Raw genomic sequence first — 14,428 nt, forward strand, 5'->3', positions numbered from 1 at the left:
GCAAGTTTATCATAGAAATGGATGCTATTTTTCTAAAAGACTGAGAATTCTAATAGGAAAGGAAAGATACCGCTATGTCCAACCAGAAATGATTATACTCTTGTACACGTTACAGCTTTTCAAAAATAAAGAGATATGGTCATACATCATTGAAACACATTTGGGGAAGGTATTGGGATGCTTGCAAACTTTGCAGACCTCAGACATATATTGTAACAATGTCCCACGCTTCTTGAACTTAAATGATTCTGCAGATGATGTCCTGCTCAGCAGGTCAATTCCTATCTGTTTATATCGTGTTTTAAATGCAAACAAATCCCAAACTATGGGACACAATGCACTTCTACAGAGTGGGAGGATGTGCATAACAGAAAGATGTATTCATAATTAGGCAGAATTTCATCAAAAGGAAATTTTGAAAACTGCATGAAATTAATTAGAATCTATAAATATCATTCAAATATATATAATGGACATACTCTATCTGTTTCTATATGAGTAAAAAAAATGACTTAATTAGTATCTAACCACTTTCATTGCAATTAAAAAAATGCTATTGATATTTGAAGCAATACTCAAAATCTCTTGTTTTGTCAGACAGTTATGTGGGAGCTGTATTCTTTTATGCTTATCCTATTGCACCAGACTGGACCTCCTGCTGCTTACTGTTTGTAGAATGGCAGCTTCCCATGAGAGCCCAGAAGTGTTTTCTTCCAGTTAAGGATAATGAAAGTATCATTCCTTTACATTGTTTAGCCCAAGTTATGATGACATTCACTTCAGGTAGTTATTTTTAGGAAGATGGGCTGTCACGAGCTTTAAGTGCAGGCTTTGTGAGTCTTCTGTGTCCTAGGAAGTGTTTAGTTAATGCAGAAGATGCATAACGTTAACATACATCTTAATAGATATGTCCAAACAATTTCTCTTGCAGTGATGCAAGTTAAGAGTACAAGTAAAAGAGTACTGATGAAAAGTATATCAAATGCATTTTAAAAATTGGCATAATGTTTATAGATGCACATATAAGTATGTATGTATATAGTATAAAAACATAGACAAGTTGGAGGCAGTGCTATGTGGTCTTTATGTGACATCTAGACTAAGAAATGTGTAAAAGCTTAGAAAAAAATCACCAAATTGCAGCACAGTACCTGTATGGCAGCTTACAATTTCTTTTGTAGAATGGTGTGTGTTTCAAGAAGCAATATTATAGTTTCCATCTGTCTAAACCTTCTAGTTATGACAAATAGCAAGTAGTTAATGTCTGCTGGAATATGTTTAGTTTGCTCTAAATTTCTGAGTAAATGGATGTTAAGTTTATTTAGATGTGTTTCTCTCCACCTTTGGAATTAAGTTTGTTCTGCTTTAATTCCTTGAAGAATATTTATAACTAAATTTACTTCATTAAGCACAAATGTGAGGTTGGTGGTGATCTTTTGTTTGCAATTAAAACCCCTTTAGTTGCAATAAAAAAAAAAAAAAACTGCCTTATAAAAGCATATGTAGTTCTGCATTATAAAAAAAAAAATGCTAGGATAGCAACATTACTGTTTCAGGCAGTTAATTTTAAGACTCTCTTGGTCAACTATTTTAACGCAGTTCCGTTACCATCCATGTGTATAGATACAATACTGAATGTGAGTTCCTTTATGTCAGATGCTCTTAAAATTAAATAAATGGAAATTTAGAATTAGTGAAAACTAGGAAAGAAGAAGAAACAAATACATCCCTTTATTTCTATAAACTAAAGGATGCTAGTGAACAGTTTCGAAATACTGAACTAAAGTAATTTCTCTGGTAGAGAACCAAGAAGCCTAAACTGGTATATCAAGGGCCAGGGAATGCATCCTGCCTTGTTTGCTTGCTGTGAAAACAAGGATGTGAAAATAATAAACAGTGCATGCTAGAGATACAGTACCTTTGTCTACAAAAAGCCAAGAGAAGCATAACCTGAAATATCAGTTTGGTGTCATTTGCCAGAACTGACAGTTATTATTAGGAGCTGGGACGAGTATGCAATAAAGCACAGGCTAAACTAACTTTTATTCTCAAAGGGAGGAGTAACTCATAGTTGTGCTGTTATTTCAAGGGTCATGGCCATATCTAGTGGTGCAGCACTGAGAGATGAACTAGGTCTCCCATATTTCAAAAACTGTTAATAAGCTAAAGAAAGGGAACATTTTTATCATTCTTCTTGAAATACTGCTGTCAAGACTCTACCACATCCTTATATTAAACTAGTGAATTTGCCTATCCTTGGGCCCCTTCTAACAAATCTCATTAGTGGTTGTTTTAACAGAGATTTTTGTTTTTAAGCCAAAAGAGAACCATAGTAACTGCACACTTCCTAAACCATTTCATTCATGAATGGGAAATGAGTCTCCAAATCTTTACTCACATGAGTAACCACATTGATATCCTTGGGCCTTCCATTATTAAGAGCTAGACCTGTGAGTGTAAATTTGCAGGATTTGGATGTGGCACTTCATTACTTCATAACAGAGAAATCTGTAGCTGAAATCAATAGTTAAGCATGTGAAGCATATAAAAGACATTCTTTCATGGAGGTCTGATTATAATACATCTATCAATTTTGTTTCAGCATCAACAAATAAGCATATGATTGTAAAGAGATGTACAGACTATAGGCAGTAACTACAAAGACACATTTTAGATAGACATTCTAGCTTCAATAGGGGAGTTGGGAATAGTCCACCAGAAAGAACAGAATAATAGTGAAAAAGGTCAACACTTCCTGAAAAACTAACATACTAAGTCACAGAACAAGTTTTTCGTTCTCTGTCAATCAGTAGTGTAACTGTTGTCAATCATCCCCCCTTACCTTGTTTGTGATTTTTGAATGGCCACAAAAGGAACTTTTGTTGGTAATTATGGCCTTTACAATTCATCTGAGTCACAAGAAGGATTTTCATAGCCTGCCTGTGGAATAGACTTGGTATGCCCCAAGCTGCGCTCACGTATGTCTAACCAATTCAAGCCAAAGTTTCCCACGATAATATGAAAGGAAAAAAACTCAGACAAATACAAGTCACTATTCTAAAAATAACAAGGAGAGGGGAAAGGGATAGGATAGCCAGTATTCCAGTATCTTCTGTTTTCTCTCTCTCTCTCTTTTTTTTTTTTTTTTTCTCTCCCAAAGAGGATAAATCTGTAACTCCCTCTATGGAAGGGTGCAGTTAGACAGGATATGCACCTGTGCATCTTGAGTCTTCCTAAGGAGTCTTTACAATCTCAATCGTACCACATGCTTCATCTTACAGCAATCAGGAGCATTCTGCTACAAATTAGGGCCAAGAATTAATGCTCCTTCATTTATTTTTAATTCCAGAGTTCCCCTAGGACTTTTCCTTTCCCCAAATACTTCCACTTTCTACACATACATTTGAGCTTTGTTTTCTTTGGCTATCAGTTCATGTGACCTATCTTGTCCCTGCTGAAAATGCGAAGAAAAGATTTGTGAGAGAAGGTTCTCACATAAAAAAAAAAAAAAAAAAAAAAAAAAAAAAAAAAAAAAGTTTTGGAATTGATCCAGAAGAGTGACAAATCTGATAACATCAAAGACAGAGCATCTGAAACTAGGGTTTAGGCAGAACAGCTTTTTCAACAAATTGTAGCCTCTATAAATTTACCCATTTCCAAACAGCTGAGCCCGTTTATTTGTTTATTTTCCTAGCTCAACTGAAGGAAAGTCTGAAACAACTTTGGAAAAATAACAGCAAAGTTGTTCAACGGAAACCAGCCCCTCTACTGTAAACAGTGCCTCTCCACAAACTATGCAGCTGCACAAAGCAGAGACAATACAGGGGACCCTCAGCATCATTAACCAACTTCCCTTCCTCACGCAACGGTCGCTTCAATAAAGCAATTACAATAGCATCGTGGAACAGTAGAACAAGGGGGGGGGGACAAAAAAAAAAAAAAAAAAAAAAAAAAAAAAAGAGAGAGAAGAAAAAAAAAAAAAAGAAATAACCTTACCAGCTTCTCCTACAGTATATAGCTGAAAGGGAAACAAAACCCCCAGCTGCCGAAGCGCATGCAATTGGTCTCCCAGAATGAATTGACTGAAAGAACTATGAAAGGCTAAAGTCTGCCGGCCCCTCTCAGCAGCCTCTCTTCAGCTCCCTCTCTCCGCGCCTCCTCACAAAGCCATTCTCCCGCTCCCTAATCCTCGCACAGGAAAAAGCAGAAAAGCAGCACACACCGAACGACTCCGGCAGAAGCGCCTCTCCCGGGAGGGCAGGGGGAGGAAGAGGTCCCGCTGCCGCTCGGCCGCCGCCCGGCACCCCTGGGACAAGCATCCGCACCCGCACCGCCGCCCGCTCAGCGCAGGAGCAGCACGGCCACGGGTGCTCGCAGGGGTCCCCCCTGTGCATCTCGGGCAGCGAAGCAGTTAGCCTTGCCTTTGCCTTTTTTATTATTATTTTTATTTATTTATTTATCTCTTTTTTCAGTTAGCTGAGTGACTTCCTAAAGCTGATGCTGGGCCTAATATATATATATTTATGTTAACAAAGAACACAAAAGTAAACCTTAAATAGCAACACTAATGATCCCCCAGTTAGTCAATAATAGGAAAGTAAGAGAGCAAAGACCCCGAGAGACAAGACATGAATAACGTGAGGAATCACCAAATTAAAAGCAATATAAAAAACATCACTGCCTCCCAGAAATGCTTTGGATAGATAAAATCAGAACAAAGTATTGCATTTTTCATGATGAAAGAAGATTTCTATCTACATTCCCAGTTTATGTAAAAAGAGACAGCATTTTTCTGTATAATTTTTCTTGAAAGCATGCCATAGATACTGAGATAGCATCCCCTACATATTCCCAGATTTTCAAGAAAGCTTAAAATCATTGTTAAAGAAATGCTGTTGTAGTATAAGTTTTTAATGCAAGTTTTACCTTTCTGTGATATGCTGTAACTCAGAAATAGATAGCTGCCATAAAGTAAATCAAAGACCTACAAAAGCAGATGGCATAATTTCACATCTTAAATGATGACTGTAAGCCTTCCACTAATAATTTATAAGGAGACTTCCTCCTGCTTGTTCTTCTGCTCAGCAGCATGCTGTTTGAGCCTTTCAAACAAAATAAATAGACTTCAAACCACCAGCTTCACGCACAGTAACACTTACGAATGCTATTTCAACCTGACACAAGCTGACTTTGTTCCTCGGTGACCCTGGACAGAAAACTGAGGTGACAGTTTGATGGATGAGATCTTTTTCACAATACGGGTTGTGACTTCACAGCTCTGTCTCCCCATTATTGCTTAGTTGAAGGAGGAAACAGGAGCAGAGGAGGACCTTCACCATAGTGAGCCATTTTAACAGTGAAAATGAACCAAGCATATGCAAGAAATGTCTTCAACACCTTTTTCCTACCACAAAGTTGGGAAGTTGGGAGAATCCCTTTCTATTTTTGTTGGCGATAGTGTGTAAGAGAGGACAAGGAAGGGGTTCCAAGGAGAGGAATTGATGCCAATGGTTTCCTCCAAATTGTATCTTGGATTAAGAAAGTGGCAACATCAACAGGGAGGGGGGATGGGATGGGATAGGATGGGATGGGAAGGGAAGGGATTCTGTTTGTTTCAATTATAATCAAAGAACACTTGGACTGTGAATTTATGAATTTTCTCTTAACTGTGCTAATTTAAGTGTTTACCAGGAATCTTGGACAATTCTTTACTTGACAAAGGCCTTAGTGCACTAACCTGCCCATTGCAATTCTTCATTACACAAAGATTATCATAAAGTATCAGAGTCATATATCAGTCACATATATTCAAAAACAATTTGATGCCTATTACTTCATTATTTGAATGCAGATTCTATTCTCTGCTAAAATGAATTCGGAAGTCTTTTTACATTATTAATATTAACATGCTTCTCATAAAAACTGCCAGTTTGCACAGAACTCTCCAGGAAGAAATTGCTTTTCCTTGAAAAAAATGTTAAAAAATGATGAATGAACTCTCTGAAATGCAAGGCTCCACCTTCTATAGGCTTGGGCTTAACAAATATCATGGCATGAATTAGCCACTTATTATATTCCTTAGAGAGGAACACAGTCTGCTAATATCTTTATGCCTTTGTTTCTGCTTTTTCATCTAATCAGATGGGCTCGTTATGATAATACCGGCAGGCATCAAATCTCTGATTTTATGGGTGGATACTCAGGCCAAATGACCTGGCCCAAAGAAGTCTGTGGCCAGAAACCAAGTCTTTCCTGTTCCACATAACTGCACCTTGTCTCCACTGTGAAAGATTATTTCTGAGAACAAGGACTAGTTTACCTTATGTTTGAGATTTTTTTTTTTTTTTGTATTCGTTGCTGTCATTTATTGTTTTTGATTTGATATTTATAACTCTATCTAAAAATATACAAGAATTATCTCCCTGGTAGCAAAAATGTATCATAAATATATGTGACTCTTATTCTTTTCCAAAAAATACTATTTTCTTTCCAAAAAGACTCACTTTGCTTCAGATTATTATACTTAGGTACTTCCGTATTTATAGATATTCTTTCGTAGAATTTCTGTGAGGTAGCACACAAAAGCCAGAAACTGACTGATACTAAAAAATAAAGAATAAAATCTGACAACATACAGGAATATCTACAGTTACCTTTTGTTTCATCAATTCAACTCGGATTTATATATGAATTTATTTTTTCTGAGAACCATTTTAGAATTACATGTTTGCTTTTGGTGTCCCCATTCAGGGATGTAGGTGGGAATCTAGCATGGTGAAAGTCATGTGGTGTGAATTTCACCCCTCCTAAAAGGAGTTTTGAGAGATGTACTTGTGAACCATTTATCTCCCAATTACAGCTTCTAAACTGCTGTCTTTGTTTCTTTGTCTTAAGGATCTGAGAACGTTCCCATTGTAAAGAAGGAAATACATTAAATGTTTTATAAACACTAAGACCAGTTCACAGGCCATTTTATTGCCTCTAAATAACAAAGTTCATACCAACCCACACGTACCTAACTGTGATACGCACAAATGAGAAGAGCTCTGAAAAGTCACTTTGAAAAGTACAGCCACTCTTGTATCTGGAAACCAGTCAAAATGAGTTTGCATAGGGGGAAAAAAAATAAAAAAAATCTCACAATGTGACTTATTACTGAAAACAGCAAGCACTAAAAAATCGGAAGAACTCATTTTTTCTAATGCTTGTAGTATAACATAATTTTCAGGCTAATGCATGACAAATGCTTGAAGGAAGTCTGAGCTTTAGGATATACCAGCAGGCTTACACACTGCTTCATAGTTTTTTCTTTACTTGCTCTCAATTATGTCCTCTTTTATCTGTATCAGATGTCGAAAACACCTTATTTGCATAGCATTTACTCTTCTGTGTTTTTTGGATTAACATAAAGCATAAGGCAAGGTCATTTGGATAATAGCCCCGCATTTTTAATAGCAATCGTAAGTGCATTTGAAATCATCTTTTCTGCAAGCAGGATGCTGCAGACAATTGCACTGGAAAAGATGCCAGCAAAACTAAACTTTAAAGGTTGCTAAGCTCTTTGAGAATCACTGGTGTGACTGATGAGCGCAATCCATTGCAGTTCTTTGATTTTGCTTGCTTACCTTCTCCTAGAAAGAAACTTCCAATAATTCTTAAAGGCACCGTGGAAAATGTGGAAAATGGAAGCAGCATATCTTTATAACCAGAAGGAAATGAATATTTCAGGCATACATACATCATCTAATTTGGAGGAAGCACAAGCTCCATAAGTAGTCACTAGAGGCTTTAGAGAGTGCATCTTTTAAACAGCTCTTTAATGCAGTCAATTAATGTTGAAACTTTACTATTCACAGGTAAAGCTATTTAATGTTCTGTGCTCGGCCAGCCTTTAACATGTGTACGTTGAAATTCAGAGACAATCTTTGGCTATGTCACAGGATCTATCTTTTGAGAAATCAGTGTGATGTCAAATCTGAAACAGGAAGAGCAGAGGGATGGTGAGAAGGAAGGATGATTGGCAGTAATGAGGGAAGAAAACAGCAGAAAAAGATAGCTGGGTAGAAGGAAAGGAATCAGAAATAAAGATGATTAGAGAGTCACTCCAGCAACAACTGCAAGTCAGTGTTTCATTCTGGCAAGGGTTTGATCTCCATAGGCTCCATCTAGCCCTGCTCTCTCTCTTTTTTATTTTGTTTTGTTTTCCCGGAGCTGAATGAAAGTAAGGGTTCGGTATTGCAGCTGGGTTTACATTAGGAGTGTATGTGTGAAACTAAGGATATCTGGCTTGACACTTCAAAGCATGTCAGCCAGTGTTGGTTTGTCTAGACTGTGAACTTCAGTATATGTGTCAGTCTTCCTAAAAGTTTGGTAGAAGAACAAGATAAAAACAGCAAATGGAAAGAACAGCCTGCATTTAGTAAAAGGTTATATCTTCATACCTCCTCCATCCATAAGCTGTAAGGAGCAGTATGGTGTCATTCTCTATAAACTGGACAGAAAACATGCTCCAGGTATCTTTTTAGGAAGCTGGGCAGAGAAAGGCTGGCCAGAGATGAGCAAACACTGTCATTTTGGACAGTGGGGTACTGCTCCTATGCAGCCAGGAAAAATCCCTGGAATCCAGCACAACCTTCACAACACTCTGCATCAGTCTGGGGATGAGCAGGCAGCCTGGGCCCTGGAGGGCTTCACATGGCCGTGGTGACAGCAGGTGAAGCTGTGTCTCTGCTGCAGAGGCTGGAGAGGCTTTCTGTCCCCTCTTCAGTCTTCCACCAGCTGCAGACATTGATGCTGTGGACATTCCTTGGATTTTCTTTAATTGATCAGATATGGTCTTGTAGCAAAGTTATTGTGCTACAGACTGATAGGTTCAGATCCACATTCACAGGCATTTAGGAGACTGAAAGGCCTTCGAAAGCCCAACCATTATGATTTTGTAACCCTTTCAGCATTTAAAGACAAACATCTGAAAAAAAAATAAAATCCTAGGCTGGAAGCCTCAGGCTCTTAAGTTCTTTGTATGAGACACGTCTATTTTCCCTGTAGTTCAGAGATTTGCATCACAGTGGAATTCCAACTGCAGTTAAATCTTCTGGATATTACTACAGTGAAAACATATACCACAATTTACGTAGTGGTAATCTTGCCCACTTTTCCAAAACAATGCAAAATTAATATAGTAAATGTGGGTGTATTTGGGAAGAGGGAGAAGAATTAAAGAATAAAGTGTCATACAGACATATGGTATAAATAGTTGGCGGGGAACCACCCTGCAAACTACTCAAACCACTACAAACATGAGCTTTGTCAATGTCTTACAGTTAATCAGACTCCATACATGAAATCCCCTTCTATGAACAAGAATTTGTAGCACTGAGCTGTAACTTAAGCACTGTTGCAGATTTATCCCCTCATTAAAGATTTCTCCTAGGAGTTATCATCACATTCACATGACAAGAAAAAATAACATATGACTTTATCTGGACATTATCCAATAATGTACACAAGGAAGGTAGTAGAATATTAGGTGTGAGAAATGCCTCAGTTAATACCATGCACTGCTCTTGCTAGGAGAAAATGTGGGATTTTTTCATTTGTTCAGAATAACATAAGATAAATCTGTTGCAATGCAAGACAGACTTCAGAGTACACATTGAGGGAAAAGGATTCAAACAGCAATAATACGGCCAAGAATTGGAATAAGGGGAGAAGCTTAGAAAAGCAGTTTTGAGAGACACCGCTTTCCTGATGGCATCTCATGTGAGCTCACTTAACACCTCTAGCACCCCTATATTGCATTATATCACAGCAACAATCCCTGTCTCTCATTTAGAAGCCACTCCAGCTTCAGAGCCCAAGCTCAACCTTGTAAAATGAGGAAGAAGGTGGAGCCTGATGGTCAAAATATCTGCTCACCATGAAGGGGAGACACAAGCTGAATTACCAAGCACAAGCAGCCTGGGAAATAATTTCTGATAATATAAAACTTTAGGGGTAGCTTCCTTTAGATTTCATTTAAACATATTAAAAATGAACTTAATGACAATTTACATGAATTAGAGTATTAAGATTTAATAATAAATCATTTTAAGCTATTCTTTTGCTCAAGTTTCTCCAACTATTGTGTTATTTGTTTGTTTGTTTTTTCTCTAATAATATACTTCCCTTCTACACTTTTCTATGTTTTTGTTTTTTTCATTCAACAGATAATTATTCTTCCTCTATCTCTTTTGCCAGTTTACAAATTGAATTTAATGTAACCAAGGTAGACACAAACATATTTAAATACGTTCAGGCAAAGGTTTCCATCCAAATAATCAACTCCATTAAAACACAAATTTTACATTGAATTGTGTAAGCTTCTTACTAAGGCCAAACCTAACCTGATTGTAATAAGTGAATAATGACCAAAATATTTACTTCTCCAATAACTATAGTCTGTAATGGAGACAGAGATAACAGAGAAAAAGAATGAGCGCACTGTATGCAGCAAGAGGAAATCAAGCACTTTTTCCTACAGCAGCTGTAGTGACACTGACAGATATTTAGGCAACCCAGCTATTTTCTAATAAAGACTGAATCCCATTCATGTTAAAGTATTATGACAGTCTTACACTCTGTTGGGAGCAGGGTTTGATAGTTTCTGTGCAGCTGTTTCTGACTTCTCTGTAAACGTATTCTGCCTGTGAAACTGCAGTGGATCTGTCTTAGAGGAGGACAGGGCCATTTACACTTCCAGACGTAAACTGGTAGGAAGAAACGCAAGTGTCTGTTTTTAAAGATACCTCCCAAGGCCCATGATTGCATCTTACTGCGTAATTTTGGAAGAGGAGAGGCTCCCTCCTATGGTTAAACCGTGTAAAAGTGTGAGCACCATCGGGAGCAGGGATTCTTCAGACATAAAGTCACTTGATAGATATACCTGTCAGTATACAACTTCAGAAAATAAAACTATTAAATATAAATATATACATAATGTAATATATACATATATATTACATAAGCATCTAGAAGCTGGGTCAGAACACCATATTTTGCCTACAATAAAAAGGATACTATCATATAATAATGATGGCATTAATATTAATTTTCAAACGAAAGCTTAACACCGGCCACAAATGATCATGTCTGCCCCCCCAACCCTCCATCCCAGCATTCTTTTAAAGATGTTTTGTTATGTTTTTGTAATATTTTAATAGCTAAAAACAGCATGCCAATCTTCTAATGACTGTGTTTCTGGAATAAATATTAGAAACAAAAAAAATAATGAAGATATATAGCATAAAATAATCAAATAGATTTTAAATCATATCAAGGCTATTAGACATGTGAAGTGTACTAAATGAAGTGTAACACCAGAAACAAATAGATTATAATATTTGATCCCTGCTTATGACTTTTTCCTATCTTTTATTTTTTGATTTTTTTTTTTTTACACTGTGAAACAAAGACTCTGAACCTACAGATTTTACATTAACGGATTGAAGGGTTCAGAAAGGGTATAATTTTACTTATCTAAAAGAAATAGCACCTGTATCCTGAGCCTGATAATGTCATCTAAAAAGCATAGACATGCCAAGAACAGGAAAAAATGTTTAAGACAATATTCAGTTGTTCGTTTTTGACTTGAAACAGATTGTGGTTTTTAAATTTCCTTTATTACAATTACAGCAAGTAAACTCTTTCACCAACTCTCCATGGGCAGCTCAGTTTACTCTTAAACCTACCAGGCTTAAAATGAGTTGTCAAGAGTTCTTGTTTTCAATTGCTTTTATGGCAACAGTATTTATTATGTATCAAAAAAATAAAAAATAAAACTCTCTACTCAGAGAAACAATACTGTTTCCTATAAATTAATCATGCATTGTTTTGCATGAAAAAAGGTACAGTGGCTACAATGTTTTTCTTTAGCTTCCTTTCCCATTTTAAGAAGCTCTAATCTCGGTTTTTCATTTGTTCCACTCCAGGCTCAATACCTGGGAGTACAACAGAATATGTGACTGAGTACAATAAACAACCTCTTGACTGATAAAATTTTATTGTGGTGCACTCAACACCTGCATCAGCACACTTTTCATTAATGGACTACAGTAAATGTTTATATAACTACCAAGAGAGTTTACTAATGTGAACAAAAATTCTAACAGATAGATCATACTTTGTAGCAATTAAGCTCTACCACAAAACGTAGACCAACATATACACAGTTCTCCAAGGCACCTTAGATTAGTGAGAAGGGAGATATAAAATCAACTATGAACAAGTGGTAAGAAATCCTGTTTGTCCTACATACCAGATTTTCACAGAGAGTTTACACGACTGTATCTTTTATTAAAAACAAAAGAACAGGTTTAAGTTTCATATAAGCATTCAATAAATCCACAACTAAACTTCATATTTGATTTTTGAAACCCCAACACCAATAATCATTAGGTTTTCTGAGTGCATTAAGGGTCTGATCCAACTCCCAGTGAAGCCAGAAAGATCATAAGTACTGACTTCCCTGGAAACCATGAAACATTGAACTACAAACAGGTGGCTTAAGTTCTTATCCTGCATCTTCCATGGGTCTCCAGTGTGTTTCCTCAAGTGGTTAGCTTGTACTGGATCAGGAGCTGGCCTAGCACTAGCATGTGAAGAGAAAGCTTGGTTAAAGCACATAACATCAGCTGGCTTTTAATCATTGTATTTTTATTTTTATTTTTTAACCTCAGCTTGTCACTGTCTTAATAACTGGCCTTCAGGTAAGGTTAGAGAATTGTGACAAAGCAGTGTCAAGCCAACTGGGACATCTGGGCAGATCCTCCAGGCAGGAGGATTGCACATTTTCAGACAACCTTGACGAAACTCTGACTGTAACAGAATGGGTGTTCCCCTCTATTGAGCACCAGTGAGGACTGGAGCACCTGAAGTACAGTGTCCAGTTCTGGACTCCCCAATACAAGCTAGACACGGACACATTGGAGAGAGTCCAGCGAAGGGCCAAAAAGATAATTAAGGGAGTGGAGCATCTCTTATACAAGGAAAGGCTGAGGGATTTGGCCAAGAAGGCGTCAGCTCAGAGAAGAGAATCTCATCAATGTGTATAGATACATGAAGGAAGGGTGCAAAGAGGATGGAGCCAGAATCTTTTCAGTGGAGTCCAGTGACAGGACAAAAGGCAATGGGCATAAACCAGAACACAGGAAGTTCTGGATACACATCAGTAAGCAGTTCTTAACAGTGTGATTGACTGAGCACTGGCACAGAAAGGTTGTGAAGTCTCCCTCACTGGAGATCTTCGAAAGTTGCCTGGACATTGGCCTGGACAACCTGCTCTGGGTGGTTCTGCTTGAACAGGGAGGTTAGGCTGGATGACCTCCAGAGGCCTCTTCATACCTGAACCATTCTTATGATTAGAAAAATAATAATAATAATAAAAATTCATCATTCAGAATGAATGAATCCTTTGTTAAACAGAAACTAAAAGAGCTAAAAAGCCCTTATGGTTTCATACTCTTTTGTACATATATTTACACATAGAAACGTTTTGTTATGAGAAACATCTTAACAAAAGCATAACTTTAAAGAACGTAAACAATAAAACATTCCTTGAGAGAAACAGCCTTTAAAATGTAAATGCCAGCAGCAGCCAGGGCACCTCATATTGCACATATAGCACGTAAAACAAATTTGCATACCATCTTCATCCATTTACTCTGCCATTGCTCTGTTAAAATATTATAAAACATACTCTTCTTTAATGATGGGTATAACCCATCATTTTATTAACAAAAAGAATAAGATATTGCCACTAATACATGATGTTAACCAATTGTACTAGTCCCTGATTTGAAAATATAGTATTCCTCATCTCCTTGACCCTTTCCCTACCAGATTTCTAAGGTGATACGTTTCTTTTCTTCATCTTGATAAATAAAGAGATTTTTTCATGTGTTTGTGCATGTGTGGAGGTTGAAGCAGAGATCAAAAAGTTATATAGATCTGCTTTTTTTTTTTTTTTTTTTTTTTTTTTACAGTAATTCCAAGAAATAACCTGCTGGATGGAAGCCTTCATGACCATTCATGACCAGAAGCACACTGCACCATATTTCACCTTTTGGTCCTTCTGTGTTTTTTCAAGGACGTGGATGACAAACAAACCTAATCCTTAGACTGTATAACTCTTTTAGGTGAAAATTGGTTTGAACCATAAGTATTACACATACAGCAAGAGTATGGAGTAATTAATGTTTCAACTACTGAACACTTGGAAATGAGCAATTTTTTATAATTCATCTGATTTACTTGTGTTACACATGATGAAATAATAGAAGATTGGTTAAAGGTTCTTAAGATAATTTATGTACAAAAAATGCAAAATTTGTAGTTTTTTACTTGTGTATAATTTCAACCCACATAGTAACTACTGGCTTGGACTAAGAAG

The 14,428-nt window shown here is 36.9% G+C and overlaps 1 protein-coding gene across 3 annotated transcripts in view; it reads right to left on the reverse strand.

Annotated features, from left to right (window-relative positions):
• The window catches only part of MID1 (midline 1), a 239,424-nt gene that overhangs the window by 170,911 nt on the left and 54,085 nt on the right, over positions 1 to 14,428 (reverse strand). Inside the window, exon 1 of one of the 3 annotated variants that reach the window (XM_068682808.1) lies at positions 4,223 to 4,373. The exons of 1 other annotated variant lie outside the window; for it this stretch is intronic. The gene's annotated coding sequence lies outside the window, so the exon portion shown is untranslated. Of the gene's footprint in view, positions 1 to 3,996; positions 4,138 to 4,222; positions 4,374 to 14,428 lie in introns of those variants that run through there. One more of the 3 variants, XM_068682811.1, reaches the window with a different exon arrangement.

Source organism: Anas acuta, chromosome 1 (assembly GCF_963932015.1).
Source record: "Anas acuta chromosome 1, bAnaAcu1.1, whole genome shotgun sequence".
Classification (NCBI taxonomy): domain Eukaryota; kingdom Metazoa; phylum Chordata; class Aves; order Anseriformes; family Anatidae; genus Anas; species Anas acuta.